Genomic DNA, 12,209 nt, shown 5'->3' with positions numbered 1-12,209 from the left:
AAAATGATCACCATGATAAGCCTAGTTACCATCACCATACACAATTACAGTGTTCCTGACTATATTTCCTATGCTGTACATTGCATCCCCAGTGACTCGTTTATTTTATATAATGTGTGTGTTTGCAGTGAGTGGAAAAGCAGTGATTGAAAAGGAAAGGATACTCTAATAACCACTTTAAAGACCTCTGCCTGCTATAGACTCCCCAGTGTCTTCTCCCTTTTCCCTTTTATATCATAATTTCCTATTATGGAACATTTGAAAGAGTACTTAAACCAGTATAAATATTGCTTTCTTATCATGGACTAAACTATAATTTCTTAATTTAAGTTCATGCCTTTGTGAATTTTTTCAATAGCGAGATCTAAATGTTGGAAAACCCTGCCATCTGTTAACATCGACTACTGGTTTGAAAACAAAGTGAAGTAAGCCCTGTGAATATGTGTAAGTCAAGTTCCATAATAGAAGATTGAGTAGACATTAATTATCTCTCATATTCATGAGATACTAAAGATATCAACCAATAAGTATGAGACATTGTTCATTTCCTTAATAACCTTTTAAAAATGAGATGCTATAGAAAAAAACCATACTGATGGCAGTGTTAAATTCCAGAAGATAGAAAAAAAATATTTTTAAACAAAGGAGACTAGGACAAACCAGGCAGAAAAACCCAATAGAAGCAATAAAATAAAGAAAGCACTATGTAATTTTGAGATTAGAGACAGACCTAATTCCTACCAGGTTTCCCTAAAAGCTGGGTAACAATAATTAGTGAGGTCCAATTATACTTCCCATCAGGTAAGTTTATGTTTTAGATCTGCTCTCTCTAAAAAAAAAAAAAAAAAAAGCGCTAAATTAGCAAATTTTTACCGCTGGATAAAGCACTGTGTGTTTATATACAGAGAACAATTCATATTCATTGCTCACATATTTATTCTTCATAAGAACATGGAGGTTCACCTCTTGAAAACTCCAACATTAGTGACTATTTCTTGTATGTGTCTGGAATTGCTAAAACTTCCTTCTGAGGCCTGAACCAAATATTTAATTAATTTCATATATTGGCAGCTTTGCAAGGACCTAATTAGTGTATTCTGATTTTATTCATAAATTAAGAGGAGAATGACTTTCCTAATCTGATTAGTGGGCTCTGGCCTTGGTTTCAGGGTACATCTAATGAATATAAGAGTATATTTCCTTTTACTAGCATATCATCACTAGTGAATAAAGGAGTTAGGCTATATTCATGATGCTTATAACATTAATGAACTTCATATAAAACAAAATTTATTGGTGCCCATTAGTAAGCAGACACCGGAGAAGGCAATGGCACCCTACTCCAGCACTCTTGCCTGGAAAATCCCATGGGTGGAGGAGCCTGATGGGCTGCAGTCCATGGGGTCGCTAAGAGTCAGACATGACTGAGTGACTTCACTTTCACTTTTCACCTTCATGCATTGGAGAAGGAAATGGCAACCCACTCCAGTATTCTTGCCTTGAGAATCCCAGGGACAAGGGAGCCTGGTGGGCTGACCTCTATGGAGTCGCACAGAGTCTGACATGACTGAAGCGACTTAGCAGCAGCAGCAGCAGTAAGCAGACACAAATTTTAAACAGGAGTTAAAAAGACCAGGGAGGTGGGAGGTGGGTTCAGGATGAGGAACACATGTACATCCATGGCGGATTCATGTCAATGTATGGCAAAACCAATACAATATTGTAAAGTAAATAAATAAATAAAACTAAGATTAAAAAAAAAAGGGAAAAAAAAAGAGCAACCTCAATTTCCTTATTTCTGACTTGAATGATACGAAAATGAGCATCCCTAGTGATGGATATCACTTATTTATTTTTAAAAGATTTATTTGTTTATATTTTATTTTTTGTTATGCTGACTCTTTGTTGCTGCCAGTGGGCTTTCTCTAGTTGCAGTGAGTGAGGACTATTCTTCATTGAGGTGCACAGGCTTCTCACTGCAGTGGCTTCTCTTGTTGCAGAGCATGGGCTCTGGGTGTGTGACTTCAGTGGCGCACAAGCTTAATTGCCCCATGGCACGTGGGATCCTCTTGGAGCAGGGATTGAACCCGTGTCCCCTACATTGGCAAGCACATTCTTAACCACTCAACCACCAGGGAAGCCTAGATATCATTTAACTGATAAAAACTAAAGAAAGGATTTGCATTGCATTTCCTGTCAATTCTCAACTTGATACAAGACCCTCACAGCTGGGGCCATGGACTCTACCTTTGGAATCACTGGTCTTCAGACAGACTAACATCTTTAGACTCCTGACTGTAGGGCCTTTGAAGTCTCATTCACAGAAGAGATGATAATATTTGAGGCTTTCTGCTCCTATCCACTCTTGTTCTTTGTCTTCTGTGACTATATTTTAATTTTTCACTTTTTAAAATTTTCTAATTTTTTTAAATTGAAGTATAATTACTCTATAGTGTTGCATCAGTTTCTGCTATATAACCAAATGAATCAGCTGTATGTATACATACATTCCCTCCCTCTTGGACCTCCCACCCACCCTACCCCAGTCCCACCCCTCTAGGTCTTCACAGAGCACCGAGCTGCACAGAGCACCGAGCTGAGCTGCCTGTGCTATATAGCAGCTTCCCACTAGCTCTCTATTTTGCACCTGGAAGCCTGGTGGGCTGCCCGCTATGGGGTCGCACAGAGTCGGACACAACTGAAGTGACTTAGCAGCAGCAGCAGCAGCAGTGTATGTATGTCATTCCATTCTCCTAATTCACCCCACCTCCTCTTCCCTCTCGTGTCCGCATGTCCATTCTCTATATCTCCATCTCTATTCTTGCCTTGAAAATAGGTACCATTTTTTTTAGATTCGGCATATATGTGTTATCTTTGGCTCTTTGCATTTGCACACTGCTGAGAGGAAGACAGGACCCTCCATCTATAATATTTTGGAAAAGGAAGTTTCTTTTTTCTATCTTTAGTAAGCTGTGCTTGGGCTGAAATCCCAAGTGCTCCTCTAACTCCCAAGTTGCATTCGCTGAACTTCTTTTAATGATACTGTTCTGGTTTCAAGAAGTCTCAGGTTCAGCATCAGTCTTGGGAGATTGATCAAGACTAGCACAGCTGTGGAACCATGATGTCACTGACAGTATTTTCTTCCTGTCCTTGTTGGCTAGTGTAGTCATCCCTACCATTCTGGTCTCAAAGTCCATTTCCAATTTGTTCTAAGTGAGGCTCTCAGGTTTTTATGCAGAGTAAAGAATTATGATTTTAGAATATAAATGTATAAAGGATTATATTTTAACAGCTTTGGTTATCATGTGGAGTAATAACAATAGTATGTGCCAAACTTACCATTTACTAAAGTCTTTGTGGTTTCATTTAAGTTCTCACAAGTAATATCATGGAGTAGAAATGATTATCCTTTGTATTTTACAAATACAGAGTTTTAGCAATTTTTTAAAACAGTACTGAAGTTGAATCTATTTGCATTATATGGGGGAGAGGGGATTCTCATTTAAAAGTCTTATTTTTATGAATTACATAGATTACCACTTCAATTTTCTTCTCTATTTTGATATTCTGAGCTACATCTCCATTTCAAAGGCAAAGTATACTAGGATTAAACAAATAGCCCTCCATATCCATATGTTTGACATCCTTAGATTCAACCAATTATAAATCAAAAATATTTAAAAAATTAATTTTAATTTTCCATGTACCAGCAAGTATTTACATAACATTTACAACTATTTATATAACATTTACGCTGTATTAAGTATTATAAGCAATCTAGAGATGTCTTAAAGCAGGGGTCCCCTGCCTCCCAAGATCTAATGCCTGATGAACTGAGGTGGAACTGATGTAAAATAATAGGAATAAAGTACACGATAAATGTAATTAGCTTGCGTGCACGTTGCATCACTTCAGTCATGTCTGATTCTGTGCGACACTAAGGACTGCCAGACTCCTCTGTCCATGGGATTTTCAGGTAAGAATACTGGAGTGGGTTGCCTTGCCCTTCTCTAGGGGATCTTCCCAACCCAGGGATCAAACTCGTGTCTCTTACATTTCCTGCTTTGGCAGGCTGGTTCTTTACCTCTAGTGCCACCTGGGAAGCTTAATGGGCTTAAAATATCCCAAATCATCCCCCCACCCCCAGCTTATGGAAGCATCGTTTTCCATGAAACTAATCCCTGGTGCCAAAAAGGTTGAGGACCACTGTGTTAAAGTATACAGGAGGATGTGTGTAGGTTCTACGCAAATATTTTACCATTTTATATAAGGTAGTTGAGCATCTATGGATTTGGGTATCCATGGTGGGGGCGTGGTTCCTGGAGCCAGTCTGCAATAGATACTGAGGGACAAAGGTATATGAACTGGGCCCAGATTGGATCCTGCAACAGAAAAAGAATATTAGTGGAAAAGCGGGTGAAATCAAGATAAAGTTTGGAGTTTAGTTAAAAACATGTACTGATATTGGTTTCTCAGTTTTGACAGTTCCACCATGGTCATGTAAAATCTACCATTAGGGGAAACTAAGTGAAGAGTAGAAGGAAACAGTCTCTATGACCTTTGCAACTTTTCTATAAAAGTATTCCAAAATAAATTTATTATAAAATAGCAGAGTGGAGAGTTGAGACATTCTTCTCTGTCCAGTACACTTTGCCCTTTAGCAACAGTGATAAGGTCTTGAATTGCTGATACCCAGAGGGGGGCCTACTTCAAATCAATGTTTTTAGAAGTCCTATCATATTCAGAAAATGCTACACCTTATCCTTCTATTTTAATGCATAGGTTTTATTTGTTTGTTTGTTTTGTTTTTATTTGCTTTAACAAGGCTTTCAAGTGGGGGGACAAAGAGTAATGGAAAAGGAACTCCTCCCCATTCTTTAACATTCTGAATTGTAAATGATGGTACATTGGTAAATCCTGGTATTTAGTGAGCTATCAGTGGAGAGAAATATTTGCAAGCCTCTTCTTCTCCATAGGCTTCTCACAGAAAGTGTACCCTCCTCCAGTGTTTTGTCAAAACAAAACAGCAAACAGCTGACTCACTGGGGAAAGACCCTGATGCTGGGAAAGATTGAGGGCAGAAGGAGAAGGGGGCGGCAGAGGATGAGATGGTTGGATAGCATCACTGACTTAATGGACATGAGCTTGGGCAAACTCTGGAAGGTAGTGGAGGGCAGGGAAGCCTTGTGTGCTGCAGCATCACTGACTTAATGGACATGAGCTTGGGCAAACTCTGGAAGGTAGTGGAGGGCAGGGAAGCCTTGTGTGCTGTAGTCAATGGGGTCACAAGAGTTGGACCCAACTTAGTGACTGAACAACAACAGCATCCTTCTCCATGAAGCTCCCAAGGGACACACTTGCAATTGTTATGGTAGCAGGCAGGTCCCTTCCTTCCTAGGGGCTCCCGCTCAACACTGCCATTCAGAGCTCTCTGAGAAGCTGTGACTGAGTCTTATGGTCCAGGGGAAGTCTCTCCCCCTTTCCAAGGCCAAGCTCACATCAAGCCCAAGTGCAGGAAACTGAAGTAATGAGACCACTCAAGTGTGTGATGTTAGTGTATTTATATTTGTAACTGAAGATTCCCAAGTTTATCAATGAGTTCAGGTCAAACAAATCCTCATTTCAGATGGTGGGTGGGCACCTTGTAGGATTTGGTGAGATTTCCCCAGCATCTTGCTCATGCAGAACCTTCTGATCTAAGTCTCTTGGGGACCATCGGGCGCTGAGCATCCTGGGAAAGTTGACTCTCCAACCACTTTGTGTGTGTGTGAATAGCTCAGTCGTGTCTGACTCTTTGTGACCCCATGGACTGTAGCCCACCAGGCTCCTCTGTCCATGGGATTCTCTGGACAAGAATACTAGAGTGATTTGCCATTCCCTTCTCCAGGGGATCTTCCTGACCTTGGGATCAAACCCAGATCTCTCACACTGCAGGCAAATTCTTTACTGTCTGAGCCACTAGGGAAGCCCCCAGCCACTTTAGAGCAGGTTTAAAGAAAGAATATTGAAACCTGATGAATGTTTTCCCTTTGTCTATCCCTAATCTAAATGCCATGTTTCTACCTAATTCCTCCATGTCAAGGTGTTGGCTCATATACTGACATACTGACATGTTCCTGCCTTTATCAATTAGCAATTAAGCAGCATTTGCAAAGCAGCCAATTAAAGATTACATATTGTCAAAATGCCTAAAAGCCAGAAACCCAGCAGGCAGGAGTCATGCAAGCAATGCCCCTCTGAGTGATTATTCTTGTTCAAATCCTTCAAGTATTAAGACTTGTCAAGCTGCCTTGAAAATACTTATTCCTGGGTAGATACTGGTGGGGTTAATGCAATTGAGTTCATGAGGAATATTTTTTAAGAAGCAAAAGCATTTAACATATATATATAAACATGTCAGTTTCAAACAATACTGATAAATTTTCTTTCCCATAATTAAAAAAAGACCTAAATAGATCCTTAGAATAATCCAGATGAATTAGATACTTAAAAGTAGATATATTCTACCATTCTAAGATACAGCCTATTTACAAAAAAGCCATGAGTTTGACTGAACATACTGAGGTCAATTAAAGTTACATTGTCCCTCTTTTTTAATTTATAAATGCCTATGTTAAAAAAAAGAAAGAAAAATCAATGTGTTGTAGGTCTATATGTAACCTATTCCTTAGTCTCATGTTAGAGGTATGTTATAAGAATGAATATTTTACTTGGCTTCAAAATGTCTTATAAGAAAAATAATACTTAACTGATCAAGTCCTTACTCAAATGCTTGTGTTATGCATCATGACATCATATGCTTCTAAATTAATAATAATTCTCATTGTAGAAAAATAGAGCGAATTTATATTAGTCTTAGAAACTATTAATAGCATTGTAAATTTATGAGATGATTTTAACAGAAAAAAATTATAGAAGAATATAGTTATTTTAATTGTAATATTACTAACTGTAGGGTGAGAAAGGGAGGGCCCGTTGGGGTAGACTATGTTATTATAACTTGTTACTCACAATTTCTTTTTGATCATTTCTTTAGTCTCTGAGATGAAATGAGTTACTAATTAAATTGGTAAACTCACATATTGTATATGTTTAGAAATGTAATCACATGTTGTCTTAGAATTACATTAAACATTTTGGAATCACTGTTGGAAAAACAAACAAACAAACAAAGTTACATTCCCGTCTGTTATTTGATAGGTTTTAATAGTATGGTGGCTCAGTGGTACAGAATCCGTCTGCCAATGTAGGAGATGCAGGAGATGATGGTTCGATCCTTGGGTTGGGAAGATCCCCTGGAAGAAATGGCAACCCACTCCAGTGTTCTTGCCTGGAAAAGTCCCATGCAGAGAAGAGCCTGGCAGGCTAGTCCATAGGGTTTGAAAGAGTCATACATGACCGAGTGACTGACCACCCAGGCAATAGTATTAAACAGTAATGTGACCTGGGTAATCACCTGAATTTCAGTTTTCCTATTTATAAAATTTGAATGGTGACAGACACGTGGCTCACTGGATAGTTTTGCCAATTTGCTACAAGGCTGGATGTTAGGAAATACTGACTTTTCCTCCTTGCCTGCTTCTTTACTTTTCTTCCCCATTCTTTCTGCCAGTTCCCACAAGTGTTGACTGCCCTGACTACAGGTGTGAGGAAAGGAATAAATTAGAAGTAAATAAATGTCTATTGGATTTAGTTTTTTCCAAAAGCATAAGCTCATAGAGAGTTTGAGGTTTTTACAAAGAGAAGAAGAAAGGAGTGTGCGGGTAAGGAAAGCATCTGGAAAAACTTAGAGGAAGAAGGATTTCTCTAGGATCACACAGATACCCTGTGATTGTGAGAGGAACAGAGAGAGGTCTGTGGATTTTGAAAGCAGCCAGTGTTCATGCTTCTTCCTGGCAGGGCCCCCTGAGGCAGCAAAACCCCAGAGAAGAATGACTACTTGATAGTTTCAGGCCAATGAGACCCCAGGACACCTCAAAACAGTTCCTTGTGACCCAAAAGTAGCTGCAAAGCAGCTGAGTGTGTCCCGAGCTGTGAAGTCATGTGAATGGGAAGGATGTACATTTCAGCGGGAATCTGTGAAAATATATGATCAATGAGCAAAGTTTCCCCTATTCTGTGTCCTTTTTCTTTCTTTAACCTTGGAACAGTTTCACAGTTCTAGGCTTGGTAGGAGAGAAAGTCTTAGAATGACTGACATTAAGTTTCCTGCCAGCCGGAGGGATGGGCATTAAAATAAAATTTAAGTTAGATGATATTTATGATATTTATACCCACTCACATGTAAAACATTCAGTGTGACCTCAGGTATATGCTCAGTTAACACTACCTGTCATTATTTATCAACTTACATTGACAACTATAAAAAGGATAATGTAAAAAAAATCTAATTTTCTTGTATCTTTTTACCCTCCAGTATGAGACTATAGAGGAAAAGGAAATGGCAACCCACTCCGGTATTCTTGCCTGGAGTATCCCATGGACAGAGGAGCCTGGTGGGCTGCTGTCCATAGGATTGCAGAGTTGACACAACTGAAGTGACTTAGCATGCATGCATGCACTGGAGAAGGAAATGGCAGTCCACTCCAGTATCTTGCCTGGAGAATCTCAGGGACAGGGGAGCCAGGGGGCTGCCATCTATGGGGTCGCACAGAGTCAGACACGACTGAAGTGACATACGAGCAGCAGCAGCAGCATGAGACCATAGTCTATAAGAGATGAATTTTCAAATACTGGTAGTATTTTCTCTGAACCTGAACTTGGAATTCATTTCCCATTACAATACTTAACTAATGACCAAAATGATTGAGATAGCTTTTAAAGCACCGGAGGAGGGGAGGAAAGGGGTCAGTGGCCAAATAAGACTGTGTGGTCTGGGGACTTCCCTGATTGTGCAGTGGCTAAGACTCTGTGCTTCCAATGCAGGGGGCTGGGGTTCCATCTCTGCTCAGGGATCTAGATCCCACGTGCCTCAGCTGAGAGTTCACAGGCTGCAACTACAGATCTCCCATGTCACAATAAAGATGGAAGATCCCTTGTGCCTCAACTATGACCCAGTGCAGCCAAATAGATAAATATATTTTAATTTTTTTTAAAAAAAGACTGTGCAGGCTGGAATCAGAATTTTACCCTTATTTAACTGGAGAAGGATGGAACCTTATTCCCTGATACTACATAGACATCCAAGGGCATTGGAACTGTTTTTGTTTTGCTTTTGGTGTTTAATTTAGCTTTGAGTGCTGGAAATCTGAGTAAATAATAAATTTGGGAGTAAACAATAACTTTGATGGGTTTGGTGGAAAAGCAATGAATTGAGATTTAATGGGATTTGGTTCTTGGCAATACGTTTTCTGCTCTATGACCTAGAGAGTGTGTGCAGGTGGTGGTGAGGGCAACAGATATGCCTTAAGTATCGAGCAAGTGACACCAGCTGCCTACCTCCAGGAGCAGCAGGTGCTGTCAACCCACTGCATCATTTGCATTGTTTGTAGATGTTGGGGTCACCAAGAAAGACACAACTCACACAGGCACTGGATGGAACAATGCTTGACTCATAGAGAAGAGACAGAGCAGGATTAGCTTCAGTGGTGAGTGTCAGTCCCCCATGGCCAGTGGGTCTCACCCTGCAGCTGACATAGGGAGATGGCTTATGCTGCAGCCAAAGGATCTTGCTCTTTTTCTACAGGAAATAGAAACAGCAGGGGGTTGACCAGATGCCATCTGATGCACATGCTTAGGTAAAACAAAGAAATACATGTCAAGCCTGGAACAGGGGGAAACATTTCCAAGCAAAGAGATATGCCCAGAACAAGACATTAAGAGTTCTTTATCTCTTTGTAAGGACAAATTCTAGGCCAAGACACATTCTTCTGTGACCATGCCGAGGTCAAAAGTCCATGTGCACATGACTACCTGTTCCAACATCTTGTTTCCAACAATGGCTGGTTTGTTTTTAACCCATTTTCAAGTAGTGTCTTGCCTGGTGCTATTTTTTTGCCTTCTCAATGTTTAGATTGAGAAGATTCTCAATCTTCTTAGGCTTGGAGATGTGTTTGGGGGGTATATATCAAGTTACAAAAATAACTTGGAGTTTGTATCCAGGCAGAGGAGAAATTATGGTTTTTCTATTTGAATTCTTCCAACATGTATCTGGTTCTATTAGTCTGGGCTAGGAACTCTCCCATGGGTACTGAGCAAAGAAAATTTGAGCAAAAGGTAGAGGAGATAGAGGTTGTCTTTGGATTTCTCCAGAGTTTATTGCAATGCCCAGTCCTAACCTCTAGGGACTCAGTGTCCAGAGGGTACCTTCAGTTGTTTTGGGTCCCATTAACACAGAGCTTCAGGTTTCCCAGGTGGCTCAGTGGTAAAGAATCCACCTGCCTCTGCAGGAGATGCAGGTTTGATACCTGAGCTGGGAAGATACCCTGAAGTAGGAAATGGCGGCCCACTCCAATATTCTTGCCTGGAAAATTCCATGGACAGAGGAGGCTGGCAGACTACTGTCCATGGGGTTGTAAAGAGTCAGACACTCACGAAGAGGCAGACACGACTGAATGACTGAGCACACACAACACAGAGCTTCATTGTAGACCCAAGGTGACCGACCATACATCTTGCTTACCTGGGACAGCCTTCATCTGCCTGTCTTACCTCCCAAATGTCAATGTCTCTTTTGTTCTTCAAAATGGCAATAAGCTAATTTGCTTAGCTGCTCATAATAAACACTTGTATTGCAGATTGTAGACATATGGCCTTTATAACAACAGATGAATGTGCCCCACAATTTAGGCTGTCTCAGTGAGGGGAGGTGCATTACTGTTCTTTAATGCCCCAGAACCCAGGGTTCCATATGTCCTGCTAAGAGTGCTACATTGAGAATACTGGAACCTCCAATCTAAAACTAACTCTGATAAGAAAACCTCAGTAATACAGAATGGGAACGAAACTGATGGACAAGTCAGAAGGTCAGATAAGGTGGAGCCTCCTGGAAAAGCCAAGGAACTACTCTCACCATCCTTGGTTGACCGAGAAGTTAAACCTAGGAAAGTAAAAGTCAAACTTTTTACCTTTAAGTCATAGAAATAAGGGGAGGAATGGCTTTCTCTTGATTTCTCTCAATCTATCAAGATCTTAACTTTTTGTCACTCTGTTAGGCAGAGTTGAGTGAAACCAACAAGGACATTGACAACTATTAAAGATTTTCTTAGCCACATGGTGTGATCTTGGCCAACTGACTTAAGTCTCTGGATTTACTTTCTCACCTGTAGAACTGTAAGTGAACAAGACAAATGATGCCTTTGGATTATTTTAAAAATAGTTTTGAACTTGCAGACAGGCTGAGGGAGTCTGAGATCCACAGAAGTCCCTGACTATACTGAGAACTGCTAACTTAAACCATGAGATTGTGGAAAGGATTAAATGAGATAATATACTATAAGGATTTGGCACCATGCCTAGTCAATGATAAAATCCTCAAAATGTTAACTGTTGTTCAATTTAGTTACTGGGAGTCACAAAACCACTCATAACACTGAGGAGGAATTCTACCCTAATGATACTGGACATGATTATATTATAGCTCAGAAGGTGTCAGATCAGTGCATTTTCTACCATACTTTCTGCCTAAAGTGGCTTTCAAAATATGCAGATGTTGGATTTCTAAGACCATCATTTCATTTTTTTTAATAGTACTTATACCTTTATATTGTATCTTATAGAATAAAATTTATTTTTAATCTTAAACATAATTTTTATCTCATGGTGGGAAATTTAAAAATTATAAATGCAAAGAATAATAACACATTCAATCTCAACTATTGAAAGAAGCCACAGTGAACATTTTGATGGGTTTTCCACTGGTCTTTTATTTTTGTCCAAGCATATTTAGTTTAGGGCTGTTTATGACATACAAATTAATTGTTTCCGTAATTTCTATCTGAATTAGTAAGCTTTTACAGCTAAAAATTTGTTTGGTTTTTACCATAGTCTTAACAATTATTCCAACTTCTGATTTCACAACTTATCAGGATGTCTTGCATTTATGTCTTAATTCAGCAGAAAGATGGAGAACCTTTCTCTCAGCCCCTCAGTTTCATGGATTCATTGCATAAGTAGCAACTAGCAAGTGAAAGGTAGTATATTAATAGCTGCCTCCAATGAAACATGACATATAGGACAGGTTATCAATAATAATAATAATAAATTATAGA

Source organism: Bos indicus, chromosome 14 (genome assembly GCF_029378745.1).
Source record: "Bos indicus isolate NIAB-ARS_2022 breed Sahiwal x Tharparkar chromosome 14, NIAB-ARS_B.indTharparkar_mat_pri_1.0, whole genome shotgun sequence".
Classification (NCBI taxonomy): domain Eukaryota; kingdom Metazoa; phylum Chordata; class Mammalia; order Artiodactyla; family Bovidae; genus Bos; species Bos indicus.
The sequence above is the reverse complement of the archived record's forward strand: the minus strand, read 5'-3'. Positions refer to the sequence as shown.